General features: G+C 43.1%; 1 protein-coding gene across 2 annotated transcripts in view; it reads left to right on the top strand.

Annotated features, from left to right (window-relative positions):
* LYPD6B (LY6/PLAUR domain containing 6B) overlaps positions 1 to 13163 on the top strand; it is a 267730-nt gene that overhangs the window by 155918 nt on the left and 98649 nt on the right. For both annotated transcript variants that reach the window (XM_085645608.1, XM_085645607.1), the window contains exon 3: positions 5335 to 5416. The gene's annotated coding sequence lies outside the window, so the exon portion shown is untranslated. The remainder of the gene's footprint in view (positions 1 to 5334; positions 5417 to 13163) is intronic.

The raw sequence follows: 13163 nt of genomic DNA, 5'->3' as shown, positions 1-13163 counted from the left end.
GGATTTTGCTTGAAAATGAAAGCTTAGACACTGAGCTTTACTTAGTTATATCTTTGCATCTGGAAGATAACTTGCCCTTTTTAAACTTCTGTGTAGTACTTGTAGGTGAATTTCAATAACATAGTTAACAGTGGTATTGTTATTTTTCACACTTTCCATGCAGTCTTTCCTTAAAAAGTTTATTTCCTGAAATGTTAGGTCTGACACACCTCGACAGGAAGTGAGTGCATAACTTTAGATGTGTGGCAGGTTTCGAATAAGCACTCTGGTCCTTTTCAGTTCTTTCCAAATCTGACTCATGTTGATTGGGCAGCTGGAAGGAGTCCCTTATAGGACAGCCTTGGCCGAGTACTTGTAACATGCAACACAGAGAGATAGTTTATTCTAGGCAGGTGAACTTAAGCATGTGGTCTGCTTTGATGGGTGGACGAGCTCTGACAGTCAGACACACTGCAGTGCAGAGGTTTATGTTCAAAGCAATGGGATTTTGAACTCAACTCTACATAAGTGATAAACAGTGGAGTGTGTCTCCACTCCGGATCCGTTGTGCAGTGTAGATTTGTCCCCTTACGCCATGGCCATTCTTTTGGTTGAGAGGTCCATATTGACGCATGAGGAAAGTCAATGCAGAAGAACATAACCGCAAGGAGAATAAGGTGAACCTTCACATCACATGCATATCAACCTAAGGGGAATTTTTGTTTCCAATAAGTTGCTCAGATTTCAAAGATAATTCTCACCTCTCACAATGACAGGAAATGCTATGCGTTTACCCGTATATATCCCAGCTACGCTTGATACGAATATGACTCCTGAAGGAAGGTATGACTTTCAATTAGAAGTCATAATCAAGTATTCTCAAGTATATGTGGAATTACTATGCTAATGTACATCCTATGACGTATTAAAGCATGACAGCTACTGTTCTAGCGAAAGATGCGTGGTGAACTTTAAGTTAAAGCTTTTGTGTAACCAAGGCCTTAGGATACTTGGGTTAAGAGCGATATATCGTTTTGGAATCGTATTAATCTTCTTGGAAACAACTACTCCTTAATTTGCTCATCTGGCACTTTTTCTACTCTTGTCTGACTTTCAAAGAATCTTTGCATATGTCCATTGATTAATGTTGGTACTCTTCAGGCCATTTGAGATGAAAACAAAATCAATGCTTTAATCCTTTTTGCCCATGACTCATGAGTGTATTTCTAGCCTTTAGGATCAGCATTCCTGTTGCTTCTACATTTATTTCCAGTTTTAGTTGTAGTATTATTTTCCTATGGGTCCTATTGTAAAACTAGAGAATGGTGGTTGGTACATAAGAAATACATAAATTACTTATGGTTTCTTCTCATAAAATTATTCATGGCACAAGGTCTCTCAATGAATCCTATAAGGCATATTTACAAAAGTATTTTGGAGTACGTAAAGTAGTACCCCTGTGGTAATTTTTTCCATACTCTAACATGCCTTTGTGAATTGGCTCCAATATCACTAAAATGGGAATAACATGAGAATAGTCATGGTGTATTCATATACAGTTAGTACAAATACAAAGGTCCGCACCCTCTTTTAACTTTTACTAATAGGGAGTTGGATGTTTCAAGGATAATTTACAGTATTCAAAATATAGTGGTCACTATGCATTTGTAGCCAGTCATGGCTATATTCAGCCGAATGACTGCCACGACAGACCAAATGAAATGGACCCTCATTAATCTAACTTCCCCCCTGACAGGACACCAAGATGGTGGCTAAGTCCACAGTGAACTGCTAGGCCTATAAGTCTGCCAGTAGAGCCACGACTGGGCTAGCAAGTACGGAAAACAAGTAGGGGCTGCCCATAATTTGAATATTCTCTGTTTGAGACTGGGGATGCCCAGTACATAGAACAACAGAAAAAACAGTCGAACATATGAACATACACAACAGTTGTTTTATAAAGGGCTGTGTGCCCTGAAAAAGCCCTAGACTCAATAGACCATAGGAGCGAAACACGTGATGTCAGAATGCTTCAACCAGATGTATAGTAGTGACATTATAAAATGAAACAAAAACAAGAATAAATAGAGAAAGAAAAAGACAAAGAAGACGTATTAAGTGGTTGTAATTATACTTGAAATATGTAAAATCATATGTATTATAATATTTCACAATATCAAATAATTGGTGTGTACCACACACCTCCATCACATATTGGTCTTTGGTTTCCACTGGCATGCACTGTGCAGCCTTCCTTCCACTGAAGGGATGGCTCTTGGTGTTACAGCTCACTTTAGGCATCTTTTAAAGGATGTGGCCTAACGGCTAGGGTGGTCGACCTCAAAGCATGGGAACCGGGTTCGAGTCTCGGCAGGGACGCTCAACATCCTGTGGTTCTGAGCAAATAACTTAATCTACCCGTACCGAACAAAAATGAATGTGTCTCTGTAATGCAACTTGTGCTCATCTGAAATAAAGTGCTCTGATACCTTTAGGTCTAGCTTGTGCTATACAACAAATACAGTGCTTAAAAATGGCAGGACGACATGAAGTGCTATAGAAAAAACAAGATCGTAACTATGCTGCTTACCACGCTGAACATGTGAGTTGTAGTCTTTGCCTTGGTGAAAAAGGCTTCTTTGGTAGCCTGAGAGAAGATTTCCTATACCACCCACCTATGCAACTGATCTCCACAGAAACACTTGAGCATGGCAGCTTGAGCTTGCTGGAAGAGGACTTGACTTAGTGGCTTTTCTTATGCTTTTTATGTGTTTGCCTTGGCTAGTACTAGTCACCCACTACTGCAATGTATTATTTACCTTCACACCTCAGGCTTCTTGACTATCATCTTATTTGCTTACGCCTAGCACACTGTTGGCCTTCCCATGACTAGGAAGAGGTCATGACCAGTTGATCTTGTGATATGAAAGCCTGGGTGATGGTATGAAGAGATAGAGAGAATATTGCTATGTATGTATCGAACGAGTTAGAAGTTGCAGGTGGAACCATGGGTGAACGAAAAGATACGCGACCATGTTCTAGATTTTGAAGTGCCCCCATCTACACAAGTGAAGTCAGAGATAGATTGAAGCATCTGGTACCTTGAGGGCAAGAAGAAGAATTGACTGCAACACTTATGGATAATACTTGAATTGTAAATCTGATTGCTTTGTTGCATACAAGTGCATGTCGTTTAAATAATGACTACTAGATGAAAATATGGAACGTTTGCCATTTAAAATAGCAAAGATCCCTTTCTTATGAGTTAGCCACACCTAACATTTTAGGGCATTACAACAGAGTTGATAGCAGTACCATACCATATAGAAAGGATCTTTAATCGAAAGGTTTCAGGACAATGGTGCAGAAGTTAAGAACGTGACACCAATAGCAGAACTAGAGATAAATGAGGGGTCAATTCACAAAGAAGTGCAACGGTACTTGAAAGAGTAATCCTGGAGTACTACTTTCCATACTAATTGATACTTTTGTAAGCTGGCCCTCAAACTTCTCTATCGTAAACTTACAAAATGGGCCTGGTCCTTTCTATTGCACTAATTGTATGTGAATCTTCCTTGAATAATCCCATTTTGTTCCCATTTTAGATATTTTAGCGCCAGATGTAAAAGATGGACTTGTGGGTACTTATGCTGAGAATGTGCAAGGAGAGGTCATAGTTCGCAGTACTTCAATAGCACTTTTCAGCCCTGTTCACCCTCCAGGCTGGCACCAGATTAGCTCCTCCTGTAATGCATTTGTAATACACAGTAAACAATGTTCTGAGCCAACAAGGCTGAACGTTATGTGAACCTTCCTTGCTCGCAGTTGAACAGGATCCGCATTGATAGCGAATATCTGGCACATTTCCCGGGAGAGGCTTGATAAATATATTTTCATCCAAGTTTACCACTGATCAAACAGTAGCAATCTCTGGCCTGGGGAGTGGTTCATTGAGCCAGAAAATGCAGTCACAAAGCTGAAATCTCGAAATGCAAATGTTTGAGAGCTGCCGGAAGTTGCACCTGAGTGCCAAAGGGTGTTAAAAAAAATATAGGTTAAATTGTCATAGGTTTTGTACAAATGTATCCGTGTAACTCACACTCTCTGCTTTTCTTTACCTTGGGCCTGTGCTAAGGCACATTTTGTAACGTGTAAAGGATGTGTGCAGACTTTGGAATGCTGTTGACAATTGCTTTAAGTACAACATGTGACGCTGATAACGATGACATGATGTAGCTTGAGGTGCTGCTGTATGTGGGCAGGTGTTAATTAGTCAGTGCATTAGAAACATGCAGCACAAAAGTGATGACAGGCATAGGCAGGTTTTAAGTGCTGGCGAAATTCACTTGAGAAATGCGGAAATGAGGGTCCCACGGGCATGGCGTGGTTGTATAACCGCCTAGTCACACAGCGAGAAACTGAGTAATGGCCATTATCCTGGACTGGATCCTGAGCTCGAGCTTGCCTTCATGAAAAAGAGAGAGAGCCAAAGAAAGAGACAGAGCAAGAGAAAGATAGAGTGAGAGATAGAGATAGAGAGAGAGAGAGACAAAGAGAGAGACAGAGAAAGAGAGAGAGCGAGAGAGAGATAGAGACAAAGCAAGAGAGAGAGAGAGAGAGAGAGACAAAGCAAGAGAGAAGGAGAGAGAGAGAGACAAAGAGAGACACAGAGCAAGAGAGAGAGAGAGAGATAGAGAGAGACAAAGCAAGAGAGAGAGAGAGAAACAAAGCAAGAGAGGAGAGAGAGACAAAGAGAGAGAGAGAGAGAGAGAGAGAGAGAGAGAGAGAGAGAGAGAGAGATAGAGAGAGACAAAGCAAGAGAGAGAGAAAGAGAGAGAGAGACAAAGCAAGAGAGAAAGAGAGAGATAGAGACAAAGAGAGAGACAGAGCAAGAGAGAGAGAGAGAGAGAGAGAGAGAGAAAGCAAGAGAGAAGGAGAGAGAGAGAGACAAAGAGAGAGACAGAGCAAGAGAGAGAGAGAGAGAGAGAGAGACAGAGCAAGAGAGAGAGAGAGAGAGAGAGAGATAGAGAGAGACAAAGCAAGAGAGAGAGAGAGAGAGAAACAAAGCAAGAGAGGAGAGAGAGACAAAGAGAGAGAGAGAGAGAGAGAGAGAGAGCATGTATTTGTGTGCACCCACGCGTCCTTCTCACGCCATGGGACCCGTATGACTGAACCATCTGTGTGAGGCCCGAGTTCACCGAGGAAGCCATTTCTTACCTTGCCTCTTCGTGTGTGCCAGTCCACATATGGAGCCTATCGAAGGCATGTACTGTTTTTGGTGATCGTTGTTATAGCAAACAGAACATATCTTTAGGGTTAAATATGTAACATTAATGTTTCACCTATTTTTTACAGCTGGGAACATGATATTTCAGCATAACCTACATGAAGAAATTGAGCCCTTTAAATTGGAATGAGTTTTACTGTCCCATTTAAGGTAGGAGCTGCAAGGGATATACTGTAATTGTTGACTTGAGTAAGTAACACTTTGAGAACAGGTAACTACTGTATATCAAAGGGCTGATTTCTAAATTGGCATTCTCGTTGGTAAGCAACATTGTTTCGTTTATATATATGTAAACTTACGTTCAATAAAAAATCAAATATATAGAGCATTTTGAGAACTCTGCTAAATACACTCACCCATCTAGTCTTTCTTGGCTCTTTATTAACTGAGCCCTTCCTTATGAGATGTCGTTAAATTGCAACATGTGCGTTAACTTCTGTTAGCAAAAAAATCGTAACTATGAGTAGCGCGCATAATATCGGATCCACTGGAAAAATGTTGTTAGGTCAAACCTGCTCATATTTATTAGCAGAAAAATGCCAAACAACTACTAAGAGATGTAGATTTTGGTGTGATAAGTAAAACAATCCCCATGTCAATCCGCATCAGTGGGGGAAAAAACTTTGGGGTCAGATTTAGCAATATTTTGCGCTGTGTTTGCTTCCCAAAAATGATGGAAACAGCACAATTAATTTTTTTGTTATTTACAATCCAATGCGCAAAACTTACGCTGGAAAGTTGCCTAAAAGTAACACAAAGTAGCGTGAAGGGCTGCTTTGCATTACTTAGCATCAGGGGAGTGTTACATGAGTGGTATATGGGCGTTCCCATTCAATCACCCATGCTTTTTGAAGCAAAACACTGCCTACCAAAAATTTGAGACAGTGTTTTGCGCAAAAAATTAATGCCACTTGAAAGCAGGCATTAAAAGGAGAAATGTGTCTAAGCATTGTATTTTGTATTAGAAGGGTAGCCTATCAGTACATAACCTATGTTAGACTCAGGCACACACCCTTGAACTATTGCACAAAGGTGTGTGTGTGGCACTCGGCCGCAAAGTTCTGGGTCAGTGCTAGTGAGAGGGAAGAAAACAGCCATATCTCTGTTGATATGGCGCTCTCATGCTCTCTCTCTATCATGCAATGCAGCACAACATTTCTGGCTGCTGCGTTGAGTAAATCTGGCCCTTGGTGTCAGTGAAATTTATCGCACCAGATAAATTCCGAGTCAGCAGAGTCGGATATTACTGAATACAATCAATACCGCACTTGTTACCGTCAGCTCGTTATGAGGGCCTAAGGATGCTTCATGATCGAGTGGCACTATAATACACTAATAAACCTTTTTTGTAAAAGAGATAACAACTTCGAGGCAGCACATTTTAATTCGCTGATAATTGTACAGTTGTCATATGCTTATAGACAGTAAATACAAAGCCAAAAAAGGAATTATACATGTTTAATTAAAAAAAAAAATCGATTTGTTTTTCATTTTGGTAAACTCACTGACTTGCAATCAGCCATGTTGATGTCTTGAGAAAAGCAGGACATTCTTGTAGTTACTTATTTTGTATTTGAAGAAAACTAATAGGACACCTGAATTGCAGGCGTTTGCTTACACAATTGTTATATAAATTGTGATATGTCAATCTGAATCTTCTATTTATCAGGTGAAGCCTGAACTAGGAGCACTATATGTGACTACAGCATGAATGCAGATTTCCTAGTTAGCATTGTTATGTTACTGGTGTAGAACAGCAATCACAAAGTCTTTGGCATCATTGGGTATTGTGGGCAGACTCATGTTTGCAGATACATGTTTATCTGACAAAGGATTTCTTTGGTGGGTTGGACATTCAGGGCCTGATTACAATAATGGTCGGAAACCAAACCGCCCGAATCCTTGTCAGATTCGGTTCTGACCAACTCGCGGTCGGCAGCTCCACCCGACCGATTATGATGCTTCCGAACACTGTTCGGAAGGACTCCCTTTGACTTCAGTGGGAGCCTGTGTTCCGACCGACAACATAGGCTCCTATGGGGAAAGGGGTGTCTGCCGAAAACGTTGCACCCTGTCGAGGGCACTGTGGTGCCTGCCACACTGTGCATGGTTTTACAGGGGGTCCCTTGGGTAGCCTCTCAACTCCAAACCAGAGGACTCAGGAAGCAATGAATTTACCCGTAGGACACAGAGCCAGAAAGAGTGTTGAAAGGAAATGATTGGTGGGCGCCCACTTCTCTAAACAGTGAAGGATTGTGGGAGTGCAGGGCCACCATGGTTCCAGTGGCGTGTCCCTTCAGGTGCTAAAAGGCTTGGCTGTCACAAATCCCAGGGAAGCAGAGCATTGGCTACCAGCATTCTAGCATGAGACGTGTCAGACGTTTTAGCTAGGCCTAGGTCAAAGATTCTATGCAGGACTCCACATAACCTGAGCACCTGTTTCTAAGTTAGAAAAACATATTTTCGAGCCAAGGCAAGAGAAAACACACCAAGAACAGCAACAAGCATTATCTAGTGGCATAGCTGTGTTAATTTCATCACCATTCATAAACAGAAAAGGCTTTCTTCAAAATGTACTAAAAGAGAAAAAGGGATTATGTACCCACTTGACCTGTTATTCTTCTGCTTAGCTACTCTGAGCTGCTGGTTCTGTCCCAATTACAATGAAATATTTACATATGTGAGTTTTTTTTATAAGACCACATTTATTGCATTCTTTTCATATCTTGTTCATATTTCATAATAATTCATTTACAAACAGCATAATTATTTACAAAATCTACAAATACATTTCAAGAAACCTTTCTATGTATTGTGATATCACTGTTGTATCAAAGATCATACATTTTTTCTTTTAAAAGCTAAATATCACCATTCCCAAAAATTTGAAAAAAACAACTTCCCTTGTAGCTCATCCTCTTATTCTATCATACACTCTAACTCAAACACTAACATACTAGACACTCATACTAACTACCCTGCATACTATACATGCATTAAGTGGGCCACAACAGGAGTACACATAAATTATTGTCCGCTGTGATATTGTTGTGGGCTGGGATCTTTTTTCAGAGAAAGGTCGACGTACGTTTTGGTGTGGGCATGGTATGCCACCTATCACCTTCTTCAGAACCACACAACTATAGTAAAGTCACTTCCGGGTATGGGTATGAAGGGAAGAATTGGTGTTATCACAGCAACGCCCCAAGTCCTTAGGTGCGTGTCACTTTAATAGAGCATTTCCAGATTTATAGACATGTCCTCACTCTTATTTTGATGTAATAATTCCCTTGGCTGCGCCTTAGAAATGCATTTTCGAAGCACAAAAACAAAGCCGTGAGAAAGCACAGTGCCTCGAGAAAAACGCCCACTAATTCTGCCGTTTTTCATACCCCTGCCTAGCCCTGAACCATGGTTAACTATCTTTAGACCCTTTAAATGTATTTGTTTCTATTCCCATACCTAAAAGACACCAAACAGATGCGTTGACTCTCCTTAGCTGCATAAAAAAATGATTGGAACATCTGAGATCTGCTTTCATATTGTTATTGGGACAGTAAACATTTAATTGATATTCAAGTAAATATTTATCTGTCTAAAAAGTAATCTGCATACCTTAACAATATTGATTTTCTGTTTTAGAACAGCTACATTTGTGCAATGGTTCTTGAAAAAGCCTTGTCAGCATCGTCTTCCCTAAACAGTAAAGTAGTTTATTAAGTGAAGTTTCCCACTGCTTGCTTCCACTACCCTTCTACAGACTGTTTATAGGTCTCGAATCCAGGTAGTGCACAAGCGATGTCTCGAACCAAGATATGCTGTATCTACATCTGGGCTTACATTCCGCACGTAGGCTTCCCATTTGCTGGCATTATCGTCGCTCCATTACCAACTATGTTTGAACATATGCAGCGGCCATTTTAATGCAGTATTTTGGGGCTACTTTTTTCTTTAAGAGCGCTTCTTTTTGTACTCGCTCCTGCTCATGCCACCGTATGAGGCAGCGCAGTCACCCCACCCCGTTGAGCTTCATGACAGCATTCTCTTCACAAACACTCCTTTTCAGGAGTGCTACTGCTTTTACTCGCTCTCCTGCTCGCACCTCCGTATGAGAAAGCGCAGTCCCACCACACCCGTCGAGCTCCTTAAAAGCATTCTCTTCACTTACACTCCCCAAAGTGTCTTGTGTACACACAGCTGGAGGTGAATGAAACCCATATCCAGCCAATCAATCAATCAATCAATCAATCAATCAATCAATCAGGGATATGTGAAGCGTGCTACTCACCCGTGTGGGTCTCAAGGCGCTGGGTGGGGGTCGTGCAGCTCCGACTCAGCCGAAGAGCCAAGTCTTGAGGCTCTTCCTGGAGGTGTGCAGAGTGGGGGAACATCTGATGGTGAGCAGAAGTCCATTTCAAGCCTTTGCTGCGATATAGAAGTAGGCTCTTCCACCCGTTCTGGCTCTGCGCATGCGCGGGATTTTGGTGAGGTCGGCGGAGCGGAGGTTTCTCTTGGGTGCATGGAAGGAGACTCTTTCGTTGAGGTATTGAGGTCCAGTGTTGTGGAGGGATTTGTAGGCGTGAGTGACAGGGAGCCAGTGGAGGTCTCGTAGGTGCTGGGTGAGGTGTTCCTGTTGTGGGATGCCGAGGACGAGCGTGCCTGCAGTGTTCTGGATGGTCTGGAGTTTCTGGAGCAGGAATTTGTTGATTCCCACATAGAGGACAATTCCATTGTCCAGTCTGCTAGTTATGAGTGCGTGGGTGATGGTTTTTCTGGATTCGGGGGGATTCACTTGAAGGTCTTACAAAGGATGCCGAGGGTGTTGTAGCACGAGGATGAGACGCCGTTGATCTTTCAGGTCATAGTGAGGGAGGAGTCGAGTATGAAGCCGAGGTTCCATGCGTGGTCCGTGAGAGTAGCGGGGCTGCGAGGGCAGAGGGCCACCAGGCGTTGTCCCATGCTGAGGGTGTGGGTCCGAGGACAAGGAATCCAGTCTTCTCTGAGTTGAGCTTCTGACAGCTTCTGCTCATCCAGGATGTGACTTCTTTCATTCCTTCCTGGAAACTGAGTTTGATGATGTTGGGTTGCCTCGTAAGGGAGAGGATGAGCTGGGTGTTGTCGGCATAGGATACTATGCTGAGTCCATGCTGTCTGACAATGGTGGCGAGGGGGGCCATGTAGATGTTGAAGAGCGTGAGGCTGAGCTAAGATTCTTGGGGTACTCCGCAGTTGATCTCTGTGGGTTCAGAGAGGAAAGGCGAGAGTCTGATTCTTTGGATTCAGCTGGTGAGGAGTTGTGGAGTCTGTCGGTGGGAGACGGCGTCAAAGGCTGCAGAGGTCAATTAAGATGAGGGCCGCTGTGTGGACCTGGTCGAGGAGAGTGCAGATGTCATCAGTGGAGGCGAGGAAGGCGGTCTCGGTGCTATGGTTGCTGCGGAATCCAGATTGGGAAGTGTCAAGGATGGAGTTGGCTTCAATAAAGTTCGTGAGCTGGCTGTTGATGATCTTCTCGGTGACTTTAGCCGCGAAGGGGAGGAGAGAGATGGGTCTGTCGTTTTTTAGGTCCGTAGGGTCTGCAGAGAGCTTCTTGAGGATGGGCTTGACTTCTGCAAGTTTCCAGCCATCGGGGAATGTGCCGGATTCGAAGGTGGCGCTGTTGATGCATCATAGTTCGGGTGCTATGGGCAGTGGCTCTGTGGATGATGTGCGGTGGGCAGGGGTCCATGGGGACTCCTGAGTGAATGCTTTTCATGATTGTGGCGGTGTCTTCAGTGGTGATTAGGGTCGAGGCAGAGATGGTAGGCTGGCTGGTGTTGCTGGGGGTGGGCATGGTTTCGGCGTCAGGTGTCTGTTCATTAAAGTTGTCGTAGAGGGACTTTATCTTGAGACGGAAGTAGGATCCGAGTTTGTCGCTGAGGTCCTGGGAAGGAAAGTCACTCTTCCCAAAAAATAATCTCACGCCCCCTCTCTCACAGCTGTTTTTTTTCCTTTTCTCACCTGGGAACATGTAGAAGTGCAGATGTTTGTGTGCAACAAAGAGGTGTAGGGCTTCCTGTCTGTGCTGCTGCGCAAGCACAGTAGCCTCTGCGATGAGGTAGACAGCTTCATACACGGAGATGTCGTGTTAGTGGCCTGCACTGGGAACATGGTATCTGCCAACTCCTGTCTTGGAAATTCTTTGCTCATCTAACATTTCATATTAGTCACACATAACCCCGCCTTCTTCTTTCATCGACTAGAACGCTCTTTTAATGCTTACAGTAATTAATTTTTTTCAGCCATGTCATTGACCCCACCCCTACACTCACTCACCCACGCCCCCATTCACCTCAGCATCACAGTTCCCATACTTATTTTAATGCACTTTGAGCGCTGTAGAGCAATGATCTGTGGGCATGGGACACTTTGGTATTTACAATCAAACCAGGTTTTCGGGCATTGCTCCTTTGCAGACTTTTCACTGGTAATTTCGTTATTTTGTGCTTTGAGTGAACAGTTGGCCATGATTTTGCAGTGCAACCCTCTGTTAAACAATACGGCTCTCTGTTAAACCGAGTGCAGGATCTTCTCTGATCCTTTCAAGGAGGTGGTCAGGGCAGGCCTGCACAGATGGCCAACCTGCTCACATTCCAAGTAGTTTCAAGTCCATGTTTCTAGTGCCGAGCAGGCTGTTTTACAATGATCGGGCCACGCCTCTTTAACATGACACCATTCCAACGTACCAGGAAGGAAAGGTCGCATCTTCATTGACACAGTTCTTTGCTATATTGTAAAGCGCTCTGACACGCTAGGTAATGCCCACGCTATCTAAAACCGCATCTTGTGGCCAGGGGCTTATTCTCAAGACAGAAGTTCCCGTTCTCATACCCAACCCAAGGATTCTCTGGTGCTTTACATATCAGTTTTTACTGTTTGCAGTGAAAGAATATTTTAAGGGGCAACGCTTCGAAGAGCGCCGAAGAGAAACTGAAAGATGGCCTCAGACTCACTCTTGCAATTCATTTTTCAAATTGTGCCTAAGCGCTCCAGCGTATCCTATTTTCAATAGAATATTTTGTCAATAGTGCTTCACACAGCACATCTTTCATATCTCAGCTCTATAAAGAACAAGTAACACTACTGGCTAATTTAAATGGACACAATTTAAGGACTTTGAGAGGATGGGAGGCTGAGGAGGAGTTGCCGCATATTGCAGTGGCGAGCGTTTCACTCCATGAGCCCTCCTGTGGCTTACAGGTCCTAGCAGTCACGTGCTCTCGTGATAGTTATGTGTCTCTTTTGTTTACAGTAGACACTGGCAGTATAAACATATTTTTAAATTTTATTTCTGGTATTTGCAGCCGGTCAGTCCTCTTGGGCGGGAAGCGCTTCTATCTGTGTTTTTTCTGTTTCCCCCTACGTCACCCATCGCAGTTTCATTGCAAAGACGCCCTTCCATCGCCCTAACTACAGTCCTCGGCATGTGGTGGAGTGGGAAACTGAGTTTTTTTCTTGCATAAATGAAGGGAAGCAGGTCTGTGAAGTACCCCTTTAATCATCCTGAACAGGAGGTCCGTCTACTTCTAGAGAAAGAGGAGGCAGTGAGGACTGGCACCGCTCTTTTGGAGTTCTGAAGCATAACAACAAAACTCATTTCAGTGGAGCACAAACATTAACTCCTAGGCTAAACGTTGCAGAATTCCCATGATTTGGTAGAAGTCGAGTCTGCTTTGGATTGACGACGTGGCACGTTTAATTCTAGCACGTTTATAGCTTTTATATTCTGAGATGGGGTATTTTGCGCCTCCAGTCTCTCTCTTTATCCTTGTTCCAATCAAATATTTTAATTATTCAGTTATGCATGTCTGAAACAATCCCTTAAAAGCGTGTTTTCCCTCTTCAGTAAATGTATTCGCTT

This window comes from Triturus cristatus, chromosome 3_1 (assembly GCF_964204655.1).
Source record: "Triturus cristatus chromosome 3_1, aTriCri1.1, whole genome shotgun sequence".
NCBI lineage: Eukaryota > Metazoa > Chordata > Amphibia > Caudata > Salamandridae > Triturus > Triturus cristatus.
Note: the sequence above shows the minus strand (reverse complement) of the source record. Positions and strands in the feature narration are given on the sequence as shown.